General features: G+C 47.8%; 1 long non-coding RNA gene across 1 annotated transcript in view; it reads left to right on the top strand.

The window, feature by feature from the left end:
- LOC144140874 (uncharacterized) overlaps nucleotides 1-24,702 on the top strand; it is a 169,736-nt gene that overhangs the window by 4,063 nt on the left and 140,971 nt on the right. The window lies entirely within an intron of this gene.

Raw genomic sequence — 24,702 nt, 5'->3', positions numbered from 1 at the left:
TTCGGGTGTGTGCTACATGTATTACAAAAACCGAGAGAAGCCAACTAGTTCTGACAATTAGCGATTTTAAAAGTGCCCTCCATCTTCTCGCTACTTGTAAGCTAAACTTTCTGGTTCAAAATCGGAATGAATGCGAAACAGTGAGCTCATATGCCGAATTGTTTCAGTATCTCTACTCGTGTCACGCGGGGTTGTAGCCCCGAGCTTTTTTTCTTCTCTTTTGGAACTGCATACGACAGCACGCATTGCATTATGCGTACTGCTAGTACTGAACACCACGCTACTGTATAGCGCACGGCGCACCGGAGAACTACATCCAAACAGTCGAAAGCAGCTTGCTCCTTGATGCACAGCGCACGTAGAACGCGGCGTGTCGTTTAAAAAATGATTATTTGGGCTAGGTTCTTTTCAAGTCAACACTGAGTTTCAATTCAACTTAAAGATTGTGAGTACTGCCAAAACAGTTACGCCGGGGGCACCGGGAAGGCTCGTAGAGAAATGTTTTCGTATCACAACTTCACTTAGTACAAATATGTTCCACGCGTTTTCGAGTCATCACTTGCCTTCTCCGCCTCCATCTCTAATTTCTGAGTATTTGCGACCGATCAACTGGTTGTGCAGCTGTTCATTACGACACATAGATACGACACGCAGGGTGCAGACTTCCGTCGATGCCAGAATTATAACAAACGATAATTAGACAGGTGTAGATTCAGCACACGTTAGAAATAAGTTTAATTTAAAATATTTTAGGTAAATGTAATTTCAGAAAACACGCAAGCACTTTTAATTACGCAATCTACATCATTATCCGGCTTCTCTCTTTATTCTAGAACAACCTTATTTTCACAAAGCTTGTCATCAGAACACGTTGCTCAGCAATGCATCTGGCGGTATCCGCTGGTGGCATCGACAAGATTACACGACCGCACAGTGACAGTGAACATCGGGTCATACGTTACGACGCGGGTTGAAGCAAAGATAGCGTTCGAAGAACTTTGCTCGCGTAATGACGCTGACAGCGCCTTTCCATATTCATGGAAAGGCGGCAGCCGTAAAATGTGTGTGTGTAACTGTATGCATGATTGCCGCACGCCTATGGAAAATGCGGAAGTAAACGTTGTTTGTGTGCAGAAGAAGCATAAATCGTTAAGCGTGCTGCACGGTAGCGGGCGACTAAAAAAGAGCGAATTTTGCGGTGCACCGCTCTACCGTCAGCCGAATCAGGCTACAGCGCATATTGCACAGTGTGCGTTATCACTGTGGCTCATTTCTTGTGTGGTTCTTCCGAATACTTCGTCGTGCGATCTCATCTTAGATCACCTGGCTTATATCGATATTCTTCAGTCAGCCTTGATTATTCCAGACTAAACGTTTCTTGTTAGAGGATAAGCAGTCGTCAAATATCTGGCGGTGTGCGATTACGCCGCCGCTCACTGCGGCCGCGCACCCTGATTTAGATTCCGTGCGCGTCTCGGCATTGCGCGCGGTGTTTGACATGTTAGAAGACAGATGTCGCGGCAAAGGGAAATAAACCGCTGCGAAGAGCGAGCAAGGAGAGAGTGACGTACAAAGGCGCGAAAGAGCAAAATAGCAAAGAGAAAGCTGGGCGCCCGGTGGCGCGGGGACATTATCGTCCTTCGCAAATGAATTTTTCTGGGCCACAGTCGGCGCTTGACAAATACGTCAGCCGTGGCAAGTCGCATAATTTACGGGGAAAATGTCGGCAGTATTGTTTCATTATCTCAATCCCCTCAGTAGTAAACGCTGCATCCCTTAGATAGTTTAAAGTAACTCACTGTGATGCCCTCCTGTTTTTCGGAAGGAACACCAGGAAACGTATGACTGCCTGGACAGCCTCCTCGAAAACCGAAGGAGCATGCCAAAGCTGGTGCGAGGTTTTTGGCAAAACAGATCTGAACGTGGACAGCGTGAATACGCATTGTGCGCGCTGGCTACAGGATAAAAAATCCATTCTGGCCCGTAAGAAGACACAGGCACGGAATCGCAGGCTTCGAAAGAAGATCGCCGAGCTCAGTCCAGAAATTTAAGGCACTGTCTAAACAGCAGTGGAACGAGCTGTTTCTAGGTTGACGGCCAGAGGCATGATGGGGCAAGTGGAACCTACTAAAGCAGGTACTTGACGAATCGAATTTTAAAGGAAATCAAAAATTGGTTGTTTAAACACATTTTCCCAGCTAATAAAGGCGGTGTCGAAAGCGGATTCCCTTTAAGAGCTGGCAGGAAGATACCTACCGCTCTCCCTCTCCGTGGACGCGGAATATTCTTGTTGCCGGAGTCAATGAATTTGAAATCTAGGAGGTCCTCCACGAGCTTAACAGACGCTGGAGCCCGGGGCCTGACATTATCTCCAACAAGCTTTTACGTCACGTGGATGCAAGTTCATCGGTAAGATATCTGGGATGGTCAGTAGAATCTTGAAAACGAAGCTCGTACCTGAATCCTGGAATACCGAATCGCTTGTGCTTACCTCAACATCGGGCAAGCCCTTTGCACCCTTGAATTTTCTGTTGATCTCGCTCATGTCGTGCGTGGACAAGGTGGCCCAGCAGGCTATTCACAATAGGGAATCGCGAAATATCGAACACAAAGAACCGTTTTCCTCACAAAATCGTGGGCTTTAGACCTGCCGCGTTGGCTCAGTGGCTAAGGCATTGCACTCCTGATCACGAGGTCACGGGTTCGATTCCCGGCCGCGGTGGCCGCTTTTCTGGTGGAGGGTAAAATAATAAACGACCCTGTGTACGGCAATTCGGTGCGCGTTAAAGATCCCCAGGTGGTAAAAATTGATCCGGAGCCCTCCACTGCTCTGCGCCTCATGGCCTGCGTTGTGTTGGCGCGTTAAACCCTTCAAGTAATCAATCAATTTTGGGCTTTAGACCTGCATTGTCCACGCAGGATGTAATGCCCCTGATGAAAAACTCGCATCATAGATGACAACATAAGGAACAAGGAACACAGGGAACCAGCTTCGGTAGAGTCCACATTGTTCTGCGCACAGCTACGTTTGGACGGAAACAGTTCCCTCGTCTGGCTACCGGGATCGTAAACTGATATCGTCACCGCCACCAAATATAATTGCCAGCCTACAGCTTTTTCCTTTGGGCACGACGCCTCATCGAGAATGGGTCCCTTACCACTGTTATATTTACAGGCAACACTGCTCATAGGCTTCAGCTCGAGGCTCCTACTTCTTGGCAGCAGTGTCGATTAGAACCAGCTTCGCTCCAGTCGAGATCGTTCTGCGCACAGCCACGTTTGTGCAGAAATAATTCCCTCGTCTGGCTACCGGGATTGTAAATTGATATCGCCACCGCAGCCGGATATAATTGCTCGCCTACACCTTTTTATTTCCGGCACCACGTCTCGTCGGAAATGGGTTGCTTACGACTGCTGTATTTACAGGTTAGCCACCTTCAGTGCGCTGTGTGAAGATCGACAATCATTTTTTGGTTGCGATGTCATACCCAGCGGCGTTGCTAGATTCTGTGAGGCGGGCATGGTACCTTCCGACGCGCCTGTGCCATGCGCTGTTTGAAATATTGCTCATTGTTTGTGGAGATATCGCGACCAACTGTGGGCCTACTCTGGAAAAAAGTATCCACGGTTTTGGAGGTTCTCGGCAGGCTAGAAGCTTGTCAGGCAAGAATACTTAGTGAATTGAGCAGTGTTCAAGAAAGGCAAGATGTGACTGACCAGCAGATTAAGCAATTGACGGAAACAGCACCTCGGAAACCGCAGATTGCAGTTTATTCTACTGTACCTTCTGTACCTAATGAGTGGTTGCGTAATATCACTGATAGTCTATAGTCTACAACAATTAGATATTATTACGCGGAAACAGGCACCGGCGGGACAATCGGCGATTTTTGGTTTAGGTGACGAAAACAGAGAACACTGTGCAACACCCGTGCAAAAAATAACAACATTCTGCTCCGAAAAAACGCCGCATCTCTTTAATAAGAAATGACCACATTGAACGGGTACATAGACTGGGGAAGTTCAATACGGATAAGCAGTGGCCGATCATAGCAAAAGTGAGTTTCCTTAAAGACACACAAAACGTTTTCTGCCGCGCATAAACTAAACGGTACCGACTTTTCGATTGCTGAGGACTTCTCCCGATCGACACGATATTCCAACACAACATTATTGCATTCGCAAACTCCTAAAGAAGCAGATCAAGTTGACAGTGGACTAAATGCGCATTTACAACCAGACATACGTCAATAATCACGCAAATGAGTCAGTTACGCTTCATAAAACATAGCAAAGAAAGCTTATAAACGCAACAGAACCTACGCATTCAGACTATATGAACAAGTAACCATTCATGCAGTTAAGCTTTGCTAACATATGCAGCCTCATACCTAAACGCGATCCACTTTCCTCGTTCTCCGAAGATAGTATCCCTGAAATTTTAGTAATAACAGAGACTTGGCTACCTTCTGATATACCCGATCATGAGCTTCTCCCCGACAACAACATGTACAACATATTTCTGAATTACCGCGATAACAAAGGAGGTGGTGGCGTTCAACTAACTTGTAAAAAACACTTTCATCGTTTTGTGTCAACAAGGACTCGCTCATTAAAGTATTATGGACCGCATGCATCACATGAGCAACAAAAATATTGATAGGAGTATGCTATAGACCTCCCTACTCGGATAACGTATTTGTAAAAGAGTTGCCCAAATGCATTGGTTCAGCAATTCAGCAATGCTATCCTAATAAAATATACTACTTGGCGTCTTTAAATGTTGCACAGAATTATTCGTCCCTCTTAACTTCCTGCTGCCATGAAGCAATACAATTTGTAATTGTAACATTAGAATATACGCTCTTTTCAAGCTTTACAGGAACCAACGAACTGGGGGTACAAACAATTTAGACTAAACTTGAACTAACGCTCCCGAAACTGTTAGTGCTATTCTGCACCTAGATGGTTTCAGTGACCATAAGCTACATCAACTAACACTTAGCTTCCTAACCCACGTATTACATAGTAGCGTTAGAAAATTCTGGCTTACAACAAAGTTACTTAGGAAGGTATCAATGATGAATTGGAGGTGTGTTGCGAACAGGTTTTTCTTCTATCTTTCCCTAACCGATCAGTGAAAGAAAACTGGGTGCTCTTGAGAAACAAAATCATTACTTTGCTTGATAAATATGTTCCTTAATTTCTTTTTAAGGACAATAAAAACCACTGGTTTAACAAAACACTTAAGCCCCATAGAACAAAGAAGACGCATCTCTACACAATTGCATAGCGCATTTCGAGGCCTTCAAATTTGCAGAAATACAAGGATTCCTTGAAAGAGTACTGTTCCGAAATAAACAGAGTGAAGTGTAAATATTTTTCGCGCGACTTGTCTTCCATGTCAAATAATCAACTGAAAAAAGTCTGGCAAGTTTTTCCTCTCACAATGCTACCAATCCTGTCAGTATACAAGATGCAAACCGTATGCCTCTCTCAGATGTACAAGCGCTTCAGTTTTGAACTCTTTTTTTTTCATCTGTGTTCACGTGCGAAGACCATTCCAGAGTGCCCGATACTCCCGAGTTCGATTATACATTCATAGAACCTATTGCTATCAGTGCTGAAGGAGTGGCGAGTCTTATTGGAAAACTTCAACAATCAACTCCTTCAGACATTGATAACATAAATCCTAAGGTGCTCAAAAACACGTCTTCCTGCTCAAGTAAAATCCTGCACTATATCTTCTTGCACTATTCATCAATAGTACAACTGCCAGCTGTTTGGAAAAGAGGTAAAGCAGTTCCACTATTTAAAAGTTGTAATAGATATTCACCAGAAAATTATCGCCTCATATCACTAACATGCATTTTCAGGAAGACGACTGAACATATTTCTTCGCACGAGCATTGTCATTGACAACCCAATAACTTCTTTTTTTAGAACCAGCATTAATTTAGACGAGGTCTTTTATGCGACACCCAGTTATTCCGATTCACCACAGAGCTTCACTTCAATATGGAAAATAATTTACACACTGACTGCATTTGCTGGACTTTTCTAAAGCATGCATTTGAATGCGTACCCCTTTCCGACTGATTGCAAAATTTACAGAACTTCGTTTAGATTCGCTGAAATTATCCTGGATCCGTAACTTTTTGACTTTTCGACCGCAGTTCGCTGTAGTTTATAACGCTTCCACTCCAATTTCCGACGTCGCCTACGGTGTGCCCCAGGGTCGCGTTTTGGGGCCACTATTTTTAACCTACAATAGCGATCTTCGAAATCATATTTCCTCGTCAATACGGCTTTTTCTGATGATTGCATTCCATACTGTTCTATAACTAGTACCAATACCACCTTGCTCTCCAGAAAGTCCTTAAACTCATTCCAAATTCACTAAACGAAAAAAAATCGTAAAAAAACAGCGGGATCTACTGAACAACTTTTTTAACACTTTCACAACTAGCGCGCTATATGCAGAATTATCCATAATGGCAGAAACTTGCATATACCCGTTCACATTGCTAATGCTTCCAGTGAATACAGTGCACGATGTTTTTGCCACGCTTTCTTCTCTAAAAAATACAGGTTCTGCCCTGGATACGATTTTCATACGTCATTTAAAATTTGTTGCTCATCTCATTTTCGACACGCACAGTAACATAATAAACCTTATATGCAAAACCCGTGTTTTCCCTTCCCCCTAAAAAAAAGCAATGATCATACCTATCTTTAAAAAAGACGAACGGTTGTTAATTGTTAATTATCGCCCCGTCTCTATTCATCCCTCCAGGAGTAAATGCATTCAGCATTTAGTTGCTCAACGCATTAATAGCTATTTATGTAAATTCAATCTCCTTAGGGATTGCCAGTTTGGTTTCAGGTCGTGGCGTTCTACTAACATAGCCCTGGTTTCTTTATAGACTATAAAAAATCATTCGCCACAGGAAATTTTGTGGGTTCAGTTTTTTACATTTCAGTATTGCATTTTTACTATTATACACGCTGTTTTGTTCCAGAAAGTATAAGCATATGGGGTAACAGAATCATCTCTAACATGAAATTAAGGTTATTTGCTCAACAGGCAGTACACAGTATATGTGGCTGACACCTTCTCTGAAACCATAACATTTACAGAAGGTTTACCCCAAGGTTCCGTTATTGGTCCGCTGTTATTGTTTTTTTATATTTCTGACCTACCAAATTTACTTTATTCCTTTCATTGCGTACTATATGCCGATGATTCTCCAATATCTTCATGCGTTAAGTCGGAAAACTTCTCTCACCTCCAATCTGATTTCTGTGCTCAATAACGTTGTTACCTAGTGTAGCCAGAATTACTTAGTTTTTAACAGGCAAAAAATCAATTCAAGACTTTAAAGACTTCCAAAAGCCAGAGCAGCATGGTCCCCGCTATAATGCTTGGATCTCACACCATTCTTTCACCTGAGTGTTCATCATTTCTCGGCATCGAACTCGACCCCCACCTTTTGTTTTGCTTCCATATTTCACAACTTAAGGAGAAAACTGCATTTGGCATCCGGGCATTATCGAAGGCATGGCGGTTTTTCTCTCATCTTGCACTGCTCTCATTGTATTTCGCTTTCATTCACAGTCATATCAATTATGGCATCGCCTCCTGGGGTAAAGCGTATTCTTCCCATATCTCTTTAGTCCAACACATCCTCAGTGAATTCATTCAAGTTATCACACGTAATTCATATCTTTCTTCAGCTCCACCTCTTTAGCATGAGAACAATATATTACCAGTGAATCAATTACGTAAAACTTAGGCATATTTCTTTACAAGTTACTTCACTGTTACATTTTATACGATGTCATCGATCTTGTCGCTTAAGGACAAGACATTTTACCAGGTTTTCAGACAATAACTTTTTATTACCTACCGTGCACACTATTTATGGCAAGAATCCTTTTTGCATTGCGGCAATTTCATTTTGGAATGGCCTCCCGTTAAACATAAGGTAATCATCATCCATAACGATCTCTGTAAACGCCTCAAAATTTTTTTGTTGCCATTGACATACGAACTCCCACCTACATTTCATGTTCGTCTGCAATAGTATTTGTTCTTGTATACCTTTTTTTTGTATTCTTGTGGTTCATGTTTGTTTCCTGTTGTTTATTTATGTCGTTTTGGTTAATGTAGTGTTTTCTGATTCTCAAAAGTGTGTCTCTTGATATTTGGATATTTTTTATTGACTAGGTATGGTTATGTATATTTGTTTGTTTTGCTGCCTTGTATATTTTCCATGGGCATTTCCAATCGAGAGTCCCGTTACAGTCGTCAGACTCTGGGACCCTCCCCTCTAGTATGATTTGTAAGTTTGAGAACAAAATAAAAATGAATTTGAATTTGACTTTGAACAACTTGTGTGGTTCATGGCAAAATACTTTGAACTTATTAAATGTAAACTGATATCCTTCAGTCTAAAGGCATTAGCTGTTGCAATGAAATATTTTGTAGCTATAAAAAAAGTGCCGACTGGCTGACTGACTCATCAACGCCCAGCCAAAAGTGTTAGGTCTAGAGACTAAATTTCGCGAGTACATTTGGCCATTGCGTAGGCGCTCACAAATGCGGCATTTTCGAAAGTTGCACTCTTAACCCAGAAAAAGCAGAAAGTGTGTTTTCGTAAATTCATGTTTATCTCGCTCAACCGTTCCCAAAACGAAGTGCTTTTACTGATATGTGTGCCCTATAAGAATACCTAAAAAGTACCGTTAGGATTTCGCGCTACCCAGCACTATCAAGGTCATTCCGTATTATGGAACAAACTGGGTGTTTTTTAAAGATTCTCCAATAACTCTTGCAATGATTTCTATAGACAATATAATTTTGCAAGAATAGGTGGATAGAAATTCAGAAAACCGATTTTAAGGATTTCGCTCGGCGACACCGGCAAAAGGGTCAAATTTTTTTGCAAAAAGGACTCACCCCATGAGCCGAAAAGGCCTAAAAGGTGATGTCCACTCCTGGCCAAACTGCTCGTTCAAACGGTTCATAATTCACCAGCACATTGTTATTACCGTCCTGGAACTCGAAATTGCTAAAAATTTAAAACTTACACCAGGGAGGCAGTAAAAAGCGGTGAAAAAGTTTTTCAGATACAATTTTTTTATTGCAGGCAATTTGAGATATTCGACTAGCTTTTCTTGAGATAGGAGACTTACTCAGGTATCTAAACACTGTTTAACAACATTTTCCTATGTCACCAACCTAACAGATGGCAGCAGAATTTTGGAAAAACGGTGTTTTTACAGATTCCTCAATAACCACACAAACAGTTGATATATGCAATTCGTTTTTGCACGCAAATAATGCCAATACAATTGTTCAAAAATCCATTTCAGGATTTTTTTCTACATGCGTATGAGAATGCCAGCGAGATTTTTTAATCTGCATCTCTTTGGACGCAAAATACAGTTGATATTTCCCGTGTTTGCATAGCGCTCGCCATCTGTTGGCACCTTCGGCAACTACGCGTCTCCAGTAGGAGCCGGGGTCACATAACATAAATGTAAACGACAAGAAGTGACCGGTAAAAAGCGCTAAGGTTCATTGGTACAGCGTCTGCCCCTGTCACTCCCGGTTCCAGAGCTTTTGTGGCGTCACGTACGACGGTGGCTTTGACGTTGGTGTATGCGTGCGTGTTGTGTATTGGTTAACACCACAAAACATGCTTATGCATCGCGAATTCAATGAATAACAATTGTTAATCCTACAAAGGGCTTCTCTGAAAGGTAAGGCAAATGTGATAAATAAAAAACGCGCACATACGGCTCTGAAAGGCGTCGGCCTAAAGCAGGCCGGAAGAAATCTCGAATCAGGATTTGCGGGAGCACAGGACTTTCCCATGAGCCTTTCCACTTTTTAACGGTCACCCGGTGCCAGACTGACGCACTGACTTATCAACGCCAAGCGAAATGTGCTAGGCGTACATACTTGAAATTTAGGGCGTACACTTGTGTTATGGTGTAGCGAATCACTAAGACGCGAGTTGTGAAAAATTGTGCGCGTCAGCAAAAAAAGAGGGAAATTGTGTTTTGGTAAATTCTTGATTATCTCGCTATCCCTCAAGAATATCTTAAAAGTGGTTTTAAAATCGACACTAGTGGGCGGTTCCGCATTTTGGAACAAGATGTATGTTCTCAAAAATTCTCCAATGAATGTTTCGCTGATTCATTTATCAAATTTATTTTTCCTAACAAATGTTACTAATACGGACGCAAGAAAACGATTTTAAGGATATCGCCCTGCAATGCCGCTAAAAGAGCACCCCTTCCCACCCCTGACGTGCCCAAGTAACTGGACGTGTAATGTAAACGTACGCGAAAACTACTCTTCGCAGAGGCAAGCAATTTTACATATATATTCCTGTTCTCGTGTAGGAGAAACAAACAAAAAAATCACGCCATCTCCACGAAGTGAATGATGATGAGAGGGGCGAAGCTAAAATGCTTATCGGTAAAACCGTGACACATTCGCTTACACATCATATAAAGACTCGACACGTCAAGCTTTCAACCGCTCCCTTGACAAGCCCGTCGACGACGCCGAGGGCTTTTTAAGACGATGAGAATCTCCATGGGCAAGTTGGCGAATTCGGTGTGAGACATTTTAGCCACGTTGGCCGTCCCCTGATTTTAGCAACCTTGGCCGTCGCCTTCTGCAGAGCCTCTTGTGTCGCGTACCCTGGTACGTGTCTTCAGCTCGCGGGCGACGAACGACAACCTCTTCTTCTTCATCTCCTCCTTGTTGGGTAGCAACGTACGCGTTGAAAGTTTTGACCTCTTCGGCCGATCTTTTTTTGGCCAATCCCTAGTGAGATCCTGCCACAATCATCATCATTCCGCCGTGTATGCCAGCAACGAGGGACGGGACAGGTCCCCAGCAAGAGTCTTGAGCTCGCAGGCGACAAACAATAACCTCTTCTTCTTCCTCTCCTCCTTGTTGGGTAGCAACGAACGCGTTGAACGTTATGACCTCGTCGGTCAATCTTTGATTGGGAAATCCCTAGGGGATTCCTGCCACAATCATCATCAATGTGCCGTGTACAATGTGCCGTGTACGGCCGGGACAGGAACCGAGCAAGATTAGCTTCGAACCTAAAACTGCCAGATACTAAAAAAATCTTACACATGTTTCTTAATATTTCTTTATCCCACAGGCGCTGAGATATTCAAAAGGTTTTATAAGATGTAAGGAGCCCACACACATGTGTAATAGGTCTGCTACAACTACCTAACTTCCACCTAACAGGGAAAATCACGATTTCGACCGGTTCACGTTTGTTTACACACTTCCTTTATCCTTACAAATACTGCCCATACATTTCTCGAAAGAACAATTTGTGGATTTTGTCTTAACGTGTACATTAGCAGACCAGCAGTCTTTTTTAGATGCGAACCATCTCATGGTCGGGGCTATGTCCCTCCCTTGTTGTTATTGTTGCGCCATCCACACCCCCATTGAGCATGCTCGGCTTGCTGAACGCCTGGTGGTGTCTTACCCTTCAATGGCGACTGGAGCGAAAGTGTTGCCGGGGTGTTCCTGGTCCGGCACGAGACGAGCACGTTTCCCTTTAAGGGCTCCTGGAGCAACATTGTTGCCGGTGTGTTGCAGGGCCGGCACGAGACGAGCACGCTTCACGCGCCTTCGACGTTTCATCGTCGTCGGCAGCGGCGTGCGTGGGGGAGTCTCAGCGGACTGTGATTACAAGCAGCCCACAACCATCCGGGCAACGTGCATCGACCTCATCTTCAACAACTTTCGTGTTCATCCACTACTACAGCCCTTTACATTTCACAGGCCATAAGGCGGTCATAATAAAAGCGGAACGCCAACCACAGCTTGACGTCACCTACGTTAAACATGATGATGATAATGCTAAAAAAAAGAAACTCTAACACCTCCACCCCCTCCAATAAAATTACACCATCTTCCCGTAGGGGGACCGTGACTAGTATGCGAAATAGCCATGGGGTAAACGCAATTTCCAATTTCATCGCTCAAGGAGAATAAAAGTGTGGTAATTACCATAGAAACCAAACGGTAAATATAACGGTAGGTACGTACCTCAACCTCACGGGAACAACGAACTGTAAACTAATGCGCACTTGAATCGGCCCCATGCCTGCTTCGCATACTACTCAGGGTTGCCCTAAAGGAAGATGGTGTAATTTTATATTCCGTCCCCCCGGAAGTCGCATTGAGTTGAATTTTCGTGCGCTGGAATCCTGCGCGCCATGTCTCAAATCTTTCTTCAACCGCATACCTCGTGTAGGGGCCCATGTTATTTAATTCCACGAACCATCTCTTCAAGCTTTCATCAACCACACACCTCCCGTAGAAGTTCAATCAAACAACGGTGAGCCATGCTTTTCTAACGGACCTACAGATGACACTCATGATCGACGCACACCGTCATTGCGGATTACGTGCACCACGAGGAACAAAAGGGGGAAGAAACGCATGTAACAAGTCGCTCGCTCGTTATCTGCGTCTGCGTTTTTAAATCAAAGCTTTTTTTCTCTACACCCAATGGTTCTTTTGCGACCGTTGGTGTCAACAGAAAACTCCCGCGAACAAATAAAGAATTCACTGTCACTGCCACGAATCGAAACTGGAACTAATAGAGTAACAAAGCCAAAGACCGTTGTCTTACCGATTTAGCTACGAGCCAACGAGGAGACAGGGAATACAAGTGGTGTGCTCACCCAACACATCAACGGGTTTAACCCCTGCATTCTTGCTAATTCCCACGCGATACCGATCAAAGGAAGATCATACCAACCCTTGGCATCTTACTTCAAGTACGCCATTATGCTAAAGTCTGTGGCTTCCAGTTTTCACGTAAAAAAGTCTCACCTCCTTGTCGTCCACCGTCACGCCAAACGACACGTCAAGGAACACATTCAAATACTCCTTGAAGGCGAGGCCATCATTCCAAGCCCCAGCAACAAGATCTTGGTCCTACATCTTCAGGCCAACACAAACAGGGACGCATCCTTGCAGCGCCTCAAATACAGCAACAATAAAATTATACACGCGATGAGGAGAATTCCCACCAAGAAACGAGGCCTGAAAGAATCCAATACCTTTCGATTAGTTCAAGCTTGTCTCCTCTCGAGAATCACTAATCTCAACCCCCGGTCTTTTTCTCGGCAAGGAGGTCATAAAGATGCCTTATGTAATGATTAGAAAGGCGTTTAAGCAAGCCATTGATCTTCCCACGAGTGCGTACACAGAGGGGCTGCTTAGCAAGGGCTCTACAACACGGCGGAAGAGCTGATAGAGGGCCATCTTTCTATCCACAAGCTTCCAATGAGCAGAACGGCGGCGGGTCGCCGCATCCTTCACCAGATTGGCTGGGCAGCACAGAATGTTAATGCGCTTGATGCACTGCAGGATGTTTGGGTAACAAGAACTAAAGACGCTCCCTTGGCTTAGACATATGAGCTCCTGACACGACGGGGGTCGCCGACAAGCATGGGCTCAAGTCCTCAACCTCAATTTCGGTGGGGATCCTGCAGTTCTCTACACAGACGCCTCCAACATCGAGGGCAGCAGTATGCCATCATCCTGGATACCTCCATAACCAACCTCCTTGCTTGTGCCTCACTCAAGACCGAAGACAAGACGGCAGCAGAAGAGACACCCATCGCCTTGGCTCTCACTCAACCAGTGGTTTGTAAGGTAGTCATCGATTCTCAACAAGCCTACAGGAATTACCAGTCGGGTTTGGTGTGCCGACACGCACTGCGCGTGCTAAAAATTACTCCCCAAATGGTTATATACAGCTCATCTGCACACCCGCTCACGGTTCTATGGAGGAAACGAATACGCCCACCAAGCCTGAACTTTTTACACCCGTGCTCTGGAGCTGCGCGAGGACAGTAACCCGCTTGTATCGTTCAGGGATATAACCCAGCATTATCGCCTCCTAAGACAGACCCCACCTTCGCCTTACCCTGACGTTTTCATAGAACAACAAGCTACCCTACGGATCACACAATCCGGCTCCTGCCCACACCAGACGCGTCTTCAATTAATGCTCCCAAAACGCTACGACACTAATGTATATTTTGCTCAGAAGTAGGAACAATCTGCCACAGAATCGGGGTGTGCGACTTTAGCCGTGAGCACCCTCCTTTCTTTCTGTCAACTACCGAACAAAAGCAATTGGAGATGCTGCTGTACAGCCCCTCTCTGCCTACCCAGCTTCCGCTGGTGCAGAGAGAGAGAGAGAGAAAGAGAGTAAACGTTTAATAATACGACCCATGTCCGGGTCTGCGCTCAAGGAGGTGGAGATCAAACGACCTCCCCCCTGATGGTGAGCAGGTGCTGAAGGAGAGTTGTCCACGAAGAGGTCGTCTTGCCGAGGTGGACAACCCATGCCTCACAGGACAAAATGTGATGAGGTAGTGAGCGACGTTGCGGTGTGTGAGCTCTGGGACAGGTCCAGTAAGTGTGTTTGAGTGTGGGTATGGCGCCGCACACTTGGCAATGTGGTCTGCTTGGATTGTTCTGTATTTGATGCAGACTGTAGTCGTTGGGTAGGGAGTGTGTTTTTGCTTGCCTTAGGAGTGTCGTGTACTTCCTCGGAAAAGAATCACGTGGTCTGGGGAGTTCTCTGAGACCTATTCGGAGTGTTTTCATATACGCTCTTCGTTCCTGATGGCGATCTTTCCTGTCCTCTGCCGGGAAGTAGGTCTCGGGCCAGGCCCGGCACGTTTCAGAACGCCAGGCCGTTGAGGCTTTATCCTAAGGAAGAATAATGTCCTGGGGCCCATTCTAAAGTGATTGAGATATGAGGATGGCGCTGTCCCTACTCAGCTAGCGCAGCTCGTATGTTTGGAGGCAGTTCGTTGCGAAGGAAAGCCCGCAAGGCTGCTTGGGAGTCACAGCGAATGACAATGCTCTCTTATTGGTGGTCATGTTGAGTAATGGCTTGCGTTATGGCCATCATTTCCGCTGTCGCTGCAGAAGGGACGTCTTTGTGATGATTAACGACTGCGTTGCCAGAAGAATCTATGCTTGCAGTGACTACTTTGCCAGCAGTAAAGCTGGCGTCGGCATTGTAAGAAAGTGAGTCGGTGGGTTGCTGTATGCGGGTGCGTTCTGCTCGTCGTGCGGCGTCCTCTTCGGGGTTCATATGCTTAGGTATGGGTTTTACCTTGATAAATGGGATCGCGTCCCATGGTGGTGCGGTGAGTGGTATGACAGGTAGGTTGGCAGTGTTATATCCCATACGCTCCAGCAAGGCACGACCTTGTTTAGATGTTTTAGGACGATGAGACTCTGCTTCTTGGTGCATGATGAGTCGGTCAGTTAGTGTATTGAATATAGCTGTGCCTTCGACGAAAGTACTTGCAGCATAGCTGGGGACTCCGAGTGTGATGCGTGTTATGCGTCTCAAGATATTATTGATTTGGCGGAATTGATGTTCCGTGGTACGCATGTATGGAAGCCCGTAGATGATCCTGGTATATACAAGGGCTTTTGTAATGCGCCTGAGTTATGCTTCCTTCATGCCATCGATCTCGTGAGAAATTCTTTTCAACATATTTGCGGTATGATTTATCTGGTGTAGTGTCCGCTGCACCCATACGTCTTCTCTACCGTTCTGTTGCAAGTAGAATCGCAGTATGCGTAAGTGCGGCTTTCGCGGTATTGGTTGAACATTGACCGTGAGTTGGATGAGGCGTCGTGTTTCTTCTGTTTTTGTTCGGTCGTCCAAAACTACTATGTATTCACTCTTCTCTGGGGAGCATCTCAGACCAAAAGAGTCAAGGTATGCTTTGACAACGTTGATACCTTGTTGGATGGTTTCTTGCTGTTCACCTGGGTTTTCTTGTGTGCTCCACAGCGGCACGTCATCCGCGTAGATAACATGCTTGAGCCCGGGAACTTTCTCTAGTTGCGGTGGTAGATCCTTCAGTACGACATTAAAAAGAGTAGGCGAGAGTATAGGCCCTTGTAGCGTGCCTCCGGTGAGCGGGTGAGTTGACGGGGTAGTTGTGGGAGCAACTAGACGAATCTGTATTTGACGAACGGTAAGAAAGCTGCGTATGTAGTGTGAGAAGCGTTGGCCTGGTTGGGTGCTGCATACTTTCTCCAGGCGTTCTGGGTGTTTGATGTTGTCAAACGCCTTATGGACGTCCAATCCTACTATGGTGCGGGTTTGGGTTTGGCTTCCACGAAAGAAGACATCCTGCTTGATCAAAAGTGCTGCGTCTTGGGTCGATACGTGGCGGCAAAATCTTAAAAGCTTCGGTGGCAGATGGGCTTGTTGTTCTAAGTGCCATTCGTATCTGTTTAGGGTCATTTTCTCCAATACTTTTCCGACGCATGATGTTCGCAAAATTGGCCGAAGATTCGAAATGGAATCCGGTCGTTTACCAGGTTTCGGGATGACGCAGATGGTGGCGATTTTCAATTGTGCTGGTAAATTCCCACTGCGCCATACTTCGTTAAAAACATCCAAGAGTATAATTTTTTGGTCGTCCGAAAGATATCGCAACATGGCGTAGGTGATACCGTCCGATCCAGGAGCAGTATTTTTGGTCATGTATGACAGTGCTAAAGACAGTTCTGTTGCTGTAAAATCAGAGTCCATGCCAGAAATACTGTTAGTCGTGTCATGCGGTAGGTCCTGCACCGTCGTTCGTGGATTAAAGGTGTCAAATAACACTTTCCGTAACTGTTCATCACCCAGTTGTAAGGTAAGCTGGATTTTCCTCAAGGTATGCTGTGGTCTTGAGTGCCCCAGAAGACCTTTAAGTATCTTCCAAATTCTGACAAGGTGGCGACGTCCGTTGATGCTTTCACACGTTTCGCGCCAGTTGCGTCGCGCCAGGTAATCAGCATAGGTCTGAATAACTTGGTTGTGTGCGGCAAACTCATTCTGAATGTGGATGTTGTTCTTGTTGTTTCGGAGTCTTGCAACCATTTTCTTGCGGTTATCCCACAAAGTGATAAGATGTCTGTCTATGAAAGAAAAGTTTTCTGTGCAGGAAATAAGCCTCGTAAACTCGCGCGTACAAGAGCGGAGGTACTTATCCACTCGTCCATACTGTCCGGAGTTGAGTATGTGTCCATCTTCATGCGAACTTTCTCCTAGTCAATGATTTGCGTCTCACGCCTTATCTTTTTTTGTGCGGCTTTGATTCTTGTGTTGAAGTGACGGGGCAGGTGTAGTGGTCGCTTCCTCCATCCTGGCCTATGTTATGCCAACTTGCCGGAATCTGTCCTTTATACCAGGCGAGGTCCGGGTTAGAGTATTGTTCCCTACGGTTTCCCCGCCTGGTGTGCTCAAGAGTGTCGTTGAGTAGCGAAAATCGTTGCGTACGCATGAAACCGTCCAGTTTGCGGATCAGAGCGGTTTGGAGAACATAACCCCAGCGAAAAAGTGGTGCATTGAAGTCACCTACAAAAAGGATGTAGGGATCGCCTTTGTTTACTCTGAGAAAAATTGCATAATCTGGTAAGACACTTGAGTCCTGCTTCGGGAGCCAGTAGATTGCTAATAAAAGGAGGATGCTGCTGCAAAGACGGATGCGAACACAAACACGTTCCTTTCCGGTGTCGTTGAGTGTGGTGGTGTCTATTTGCGTGTCTGCTATATCCCGACGGACGTAAACTACAATTTGCGTGCGGGGTGGTTGTGGGGATTGATGGCCGCGCTTCTTGGTGATGATACTGGGTTGCGTGTAGGATTCATATCCTGGCAATTTGTATTCCCCCTTGGTTTCCTGTAGTGCGATAACAGCGGGGGAGTGTTCGGCCACATAGTTGTTACATTCTGTCTTCTTGCGTCGTAGGGTGCGGCAATTCCAGTGCCAGACGCTTATTTCGGTTTGTGCGCTCTAACTGGCCATTATGTATGGGTGGGGAAGTGGAGGCGAGTGTGTTTTCTGGGTGTGTGAAACGTGCGTTGAGAGGTGCTAAAGCTTGTTGAAGCACCTGTTGGATGGCTTGCTGTAGAAGGGATGGGAGAATTCATAGAAGGATTTCATTTACTAACTGACGTATGTCTGTCGGCGTGTGTGCGCAGTGTGAGTTGTGCGCGTTGTGTGTGTTTGGGGGGCCTAGGTTTCTCACATGTGCACATGGGGCCGGTCCGGAGCGCCGGTCTTGCACTGTACCCTGGTGGTTGAGAATGGGGTGCTGCTGTTGTCCGAAGCGTGGTTTCTTGAAACCTTTCTCGGACTGCATTCTTTATGTTAGCCGTCTTCTGGGTGTCAGTTGGTGTTCCCATCCTGGCAGTGAACGCTCCCGGTGCCCCTCCGTTGGGTGGAATTCCGAGCTTTGGTGGTGTCTTGTTCCTGTTTCTGCTTCTGCTCCTGTTTCTGCTACTGCTCCTGCTTCTGTTTCTGCTGCGGCTTCAGGCTGCGGCTTCAGGCTGCGGCTTCTGTCGTTGTTAGGAGCGGTGTTGAGCGTTGCACTGGTGTCTTGCAAGGATGCGAAACGGTTGAATGTTTGCAGTGTCACAGGAGGAAGCTGCGGCCACTCACTCAAGTCCTGGCTTGGATGTTTGTAGTTTGATTTAGATGTCGAACTCCTCCCGCGTTGATAGCGTGACTCGTTAACAGCAGTTTTTCGGGAGTACTTTGGTGACGTCGGGGGGTGGTCATGACGGCCACCCAAGAAACAGTACTGTTCACATTCGTTGGTCTGATGAGGTGCGTCTTGTGCAAGGGAGATCTTTTTGCTGCAGTGAGGGCAGCGAGCGAAAGTCGTGCGTTTGGGCCACACATCCACTCTCTGTCCGATTTCTTGGCAGCTGACGCATTGGGCGGTCTTCCGTCTCTCTGGGTATATGTTATATATTCCAGAGAATAGCCGGGCATGTTTCGGGAGTTCTGCCCCTTCGACTATGACAAGTATGGAGTTGGTGTTGCCGAGCCTTCCGAGTATGCCGAGTTGCCGAGTATGTTGGCTATCGTTCTGCCTGAAATGTTCAGCTCACTTTTGAAAGTTTCTTGCGTAAAGTCCCGGTAAATCCCATGAAAGACTCCCCTTGAATAGGTTTTGTCAAACGCATGGTAGCATCGTATCTGGAAGATTGTGCCACTGATGGATACGTTGCAGCAGTGAAGGAGTATGTGAGCGACGGTTGCGCCGTAAGTATCGACAACGATGAGGTTTTGTTTTTCCCGTCGTTTGATGTACCTATCGGCTTTTTCAGACGATGAGGCCTGTATTGCCGTTAGAAGGCCTTGGCAGAGCGCGGTAAATGGTAAGCTGGGTGATGTTGATGTAACCGTCAAACTTCACTACAATCGTGCAGCACTTTTCCAGTCGTTGCGTTGTTCGTTGAGAGGTTCTACCACTGGACGAGATTGACGTGTGCCTTGCCTGTTGGTTGTTCTGTGGTGTGTGTGGTCCGCACGGCAGCACAGGGATCATTTGAGAGTTTATCAGCGCTTGCGGCATCGACAGCACAGATTTTTGAGAAGCGTGTAGAGCCGGAGCGGTCTCCATGGCGACGCCACTCACTCCGTTGATTTCTTGCGTCTGTGGTCCGGGGGGCTGCATGGTAAGCACGAGCGAGTTCGCCGGCGTCTGCGGCACCAGCGGCGCAGGTGCTCCCGAAGGATGCATGGCTGGGGGCACGAGCGAGTTCGCCGGCGTCTGCGGCACCAGCGGCGCAGACGCTCCCGGAGGATGCATGGCTGGGGGTGTCTCCATGGTAACGGCGCTTGGGAACGAAGTGGCGCGTGCAGTGACGGTGGCGGTGGCTCGAACAGAGGGTGTTGCTCGACCAGGTCCCTGCGGCGGCGCACGGCGCGGGCTCGACGGTAGGCTTAGTTTGGCACAGCTGTGTGGTGGGTCTTGCACGTCGCTCGTTCTTCGTTTCCTCGCCTCTCGAAGAAGATATGTTGGTGCCAGGGGAGTCCCAGTAGGTGCGCTGACTTGTTGTAAGGGAGAGGTGGTGGCTCGAAGCGAAACTCCGGAGAAACCCAGCGAAGAGGTGGGAGCCGATACAGCCGGTGGCCCGCACTGAATATGGGCTACAGTGAAGAAGGAACCACTCTCCTGGGCCTCACTCTGTGCTGTTCACAAATCTGAATAGAAGTATTTCCTCGTCATGGTCTTCCTCCACTTGCTCCTCCTCTGTCTCTGCTGCCGATCTCGTCGCCTCCGACGGCGACGGCAAAGACGGCGAATTGAGATCGTCTGACACCGGGTTTGAGGTTTAATTTTATAAAAACGGGTTTCCACTCATGTGCTACATCAATACAACTCAACCAACCACCGTTCATGCATAAGCAATAATTTAACCTTACCAAGTATATCTCTTTAATAGAGGGTGTGGTTAAGGGCATTTCACCTGTCTCTGGTTTCACAATTTATAGAGCGACGTCAGTGAATTTATGTGACGTCACATGGGTAATCCTTCTGGGTGCCGTTTACAGCTTTGTTTTCCAGCCAGATTTACATAGTGAATTGGGGCTACTTATTTCTGAGTGGCTGTGCTTTAGTGGTGTCCCTTTGATTAACTCGTGCTATCGCTGCCCTCGGAGTGCTGCAAACGTTTTTTCAACTGTGCATTCTTTACCCCGTCTGCACTTTCAAATGAAATCTATTTTTCACCGTGATTCAGCTGTGTGAACGCCGCGTGGTGTCTAGAAAACGTTGTAGGCGGCAGCGTTCGCCTTGGGAGATGCCAGTGAATGAACCCATGGTGCAAACGTGTCCCAAAAAAGCCGTGATCGGTGACACCTACGTTGTAACGGTTCTGTGATCTACTTGTCCTCGCATGCAAGAGATGTACTGATTCTTAAGCAGCGTTACTTTTGTAATTTGTACCATAATTTAGTGCTGCCGTGCTTTATCCTTTCTTAGGTGCATCTTGATTCTTGCCGTTATGCGCCATTTTGCATCTTCTTTCTAACACGTGACCTGGCATTGCAAAAATGCATCCGTGGTAGCAAGGAACCTGTTTTTTCATTTCGATCTGACCCTACCCCTTACATTTTTCTGTTTTTCATCCTTTTGCTTCTTTGGGGCTTCCTTTTTCTTTTTAGTGACGAAAATGGCTTGTAGCGGGCACTTCGGCATCGAGAGAAAGAGCCACCATCATCATCATTGGCCGCTGCCGCCAGCGTCAGCAGCGCTTGGCCACGACACGCAGATCGAGCCACGTGCCACAGAACATCATGGCTTCCGGGCTGCTCGGCCGCACTCCGCAGGCGCTCTCCGATTCTCGGGCCCATGTTGTCGTCCGCACGCAACTCTAAATAAATGTAGGCCCTGCCGCACCGCCTCATCGGCCGCCTACATAATTGTTGACCCGGACGTCGGCAGCATGGAGCCCCATTTAGCTTGCCCTCTGCCGCCCTACCCGGCCTTCGAGCTACCCTACCCCCGAGCCTGGTTCGTCAAATTGGAAGCGCACTTCTTTATTCGCCGTATCGACTCACAGGCCGAGCGCTACCGCATCACTACCGCCCTTCTTCCGGCCGACCTACGCTCTGAGCCGCTAAAACACGGTGAGCGGCCCTACGACAGGCTACATGCTTACGTGATGGCGCGCCTCGGCTGGAGTCATTCCCACCACAAGGACGCTGCATCGCCCCCTGCATGCCATGGTATCCGCGCACGTCATAACGCACGATGATACCGGAACTGCGCCGTCCAGCTTGCAGCTTCCCTCGTGCCTCAATGAATTTTCGACACGCGAGCGAAGCAACGTTGCACCACCACCCGGCTTCGCTGAACGTCACTCATCCACGTTCGGCCACTCTAATCTGGCTGCGCCCACGCGCTCGACTCCTGGCAATTCCACCATGCCACTCGATACAACTACGTTGCCACCTCGCCCACCGTTCTACCCCAAGAACCCCGAGGTGTCGCTTATGCAGATGGACTGCTATTTTGACCTGTACCACATCACAGCCCAGGAGGAACGTTACTCCCGGATGTACGAGCTCCTGCCATCAAGCTTAGCCTCCAGCTTGGCGCAGCCTGGAGGCCAGCCCTACGACGAGCTCAGGACCGTCCTCCTGACGCGCTACGGTCGTTACCTAAAACCACCCACGCCAGCCGCCCGGCCTTGCACCACCCCGGTCGGGGACCTTTTTCCTAGCACCAGCATGCTGGCGTCGGCGGTACCACCCTGCGACGGCACCACGGCAACTGCGACCACGCTCTACCCCGTGAATGGCAGCCCAGAGGCAACGACAATGAAAGACTGCGCCTTACGCCCAAGCAGTCCGTCGCCCAATGTATCTGCACTGCCTCCCCGCAGCACTCAAGCCCCGGGCTGGCTCCTCAAGAAATCGTTCTTACCACCTTTCGTGCAAGCGGCCCCTGTCGTCGACCCAAGTGCAGCTTCGGGAACCAATACAACATTTTCATCGACACAGCTGGAGACGTCACTCGAAGGCGCTGCACCACGAGGCACCTCGACCATCTGTGCTGTGGCTGACGCGTCTATTACGGTTCCCCTGCCGCCGCCGCAAATCACGCACGAGAGGCACACGGTTGTACTCGTTCCCAACGTTGAGGAAAGCCCGTCTTCCAGCGACCTGACCACCATGGCTGAATGGACGCTGAGTTTGCGAGCCGCAAGTCCCGCACGTCTAAAGAATCAGCCACGAGGCCCATCTCATGAAAACGCGCCCTATTCGGTCTCGAAGCGGCCCCCACCAACACTCATGTGCGCCGTCGTGCGTAAAAGTCGACGCCGACGCTATAAGCGCCCACCCCGAAGGCGGTCTGCTGCACTGGTAAAACAGCAGGAATCTCACGTCGACCGCCTGCTTCGGCTCTGCCAACGCCGGAGGCGCGTGCGCTGGATCCGTCGTGATTTTAGGGGCGAAGCTCCTTAAGGCGTGGGTCTGTCCATCCTCTACGTATGTATGTAGCCACCTCTAGTTTAGTTCTTGGATTGTTTACTAGATGGCGTGGCTACCTCTAGTTTAGTTCTTGGATTGTTTACTAGATGGCGGTACTTGTATATGATGAAAAGATGCGCTTGGATTGTTTACTAGATGGCGTGGCTACCTCTAGTTTAGTTCTTGGATTGTTTACTAGATGGCGGGGAGCGTTGTAATAAAATCCGTTCGCTGTTGGCGCGCGCTCGGAGTCGCCCGATGGATAAGGCTGCAGATGTGCGAGCCCGCGAGGCAGAAGCGCTCCGTGAAGCTGCGCGACGCCGCCGCCAAGATCCTGCCGTACGCGAGCGGGAGGCCGAAGCATGTCGTCTGGCTGCGCGACGATGCCGCCAAGATCCCAGCGTTCGAGATCGAGAGGCCCAAGCGTCTCGGCAACGGCGCGAGGACCCTGCCGTACGCGAAGCGGCACGGCTGCGGCGCGAAGAGGACCTCCAAAACATCAGAGAACGGGAAGCGGCGAGAAAGCGCGCGTATCGGCAGGCAGACCCCGATGCAGTGAGAGCTCGTGCGGCGTCTGCAAAACGCATCAGGCGAGCTCAGCCCCAAGGTGCCGACGCGCGGTTTAAGCGAGACTTTCTAGACGTTACGTTCGGACACAGATGTAGTGGGCGAACTTTCACTGAAGAGTCACGGTTTTACCGATGATTTCCTCTCAGGAACTTCGCCCACTCATCATCATTCACCCCGTGGATATGCTGTGAATTTTTCTGGCTCTTCACAACCTGCTTTCGACTTCCGCAAGACGGAAACGGCGCAGTCACTGTCGGCGTCACGTACCGGCTACGCGTCACGCATGCGAACCGACGCTGCGTCTGAGGCCATTCCCTCCACTACAACTTCAACGCCGTCATGCTGTTTTTACACCGGCAAACTCAGGATGTGGAACGCTGCACTTCCAGCGCCCACCCTTCCAGACCCTTGCCACCATCATCATTATTTTTACACACGCGGCAGCCTGATATCGGTTCAGCCGATTGGTGTTCAAGATAGTCCACTGCTATACTCCCAGCCCAGACCACCGGAGGCTACAATGCCCTCCGAAAGCCCTTAAGCTGACGCTGTGGACTGTTCAAGGGCCTTTGACCATGGACACACCGTGTACATATACTTATGCAGCCTTCCTCACGACCGTATATACCTTCCAGCACTAGTTTCTCATGTTCTTGTTTTCTTGTGTAGCGCTCCGCCCTAGGGGGGGAGCCCTGTAGCGGCCACTTCGTCATCGAGAGCAAGAGCCACCATCATCATCATTGGCCGCTGCAGCCAGCGTCAGCAGCGCGTGGCCACGACACGCAGGACCAGCCACGCGCCCCAGAACATCACGGATTCCGCGCTGCTCGGCCGCACTCCGCGGGCGCTCTCCGATTCTCGGGCCCATGTTCTCGTCCTCAGGCAACTCTAAATAAATGTAGGCCCTTCCGCACCGCCTCATCGGCCGCCTACTAGCTTATGCTCCCTGCTATGTATGATTTTGCATGTCTGCCGTGATTTTATAATGTTTCGCGATTCCAAGTGCTGCAAAATGTGCATTTCATATTGCATTTCACATTTTCCGCACAAGGGAAGCTAAATTTCTGAATGTTAATGGTATGAAGGTGCTTCACACCATCGTTCCCTTTAAAGGGTACGGAGCCTGCCTGTTTCGGTCTGTTTCCTACCTCTATTATAACACGGAAGTATTGGCGAGAGAAGTACGTGAGTTAATCATTAGACACGTCGTCGACAACTGGGAGGAGTTTTTATTATGTCACATGGCAGTTCAGTAGAGCA

The sequence above is a fragment of the Haemaphysalis longicornis genome, unplaced genomic scaffold (genome assembly GCF_048455015.1).
Source record: "Haemaphysalis longicornis isolate Haplotype H1 unplaced genomic scaffold, Haemaphysalis longicornis Haplotype H1 scaffold_53, whole genome shotgun sequence".
Taxonomy (NCBI): domain Eukaryota; kingdom Metazoa; phylum Arthropoda; class Arachnida; order Ixodida; family Ixodidae; genus Haemaphysalis; species Haemaphysalis longicornis.
This window is presented reverse-complemented; position numbering and strand designations above follow the sequence as displayed.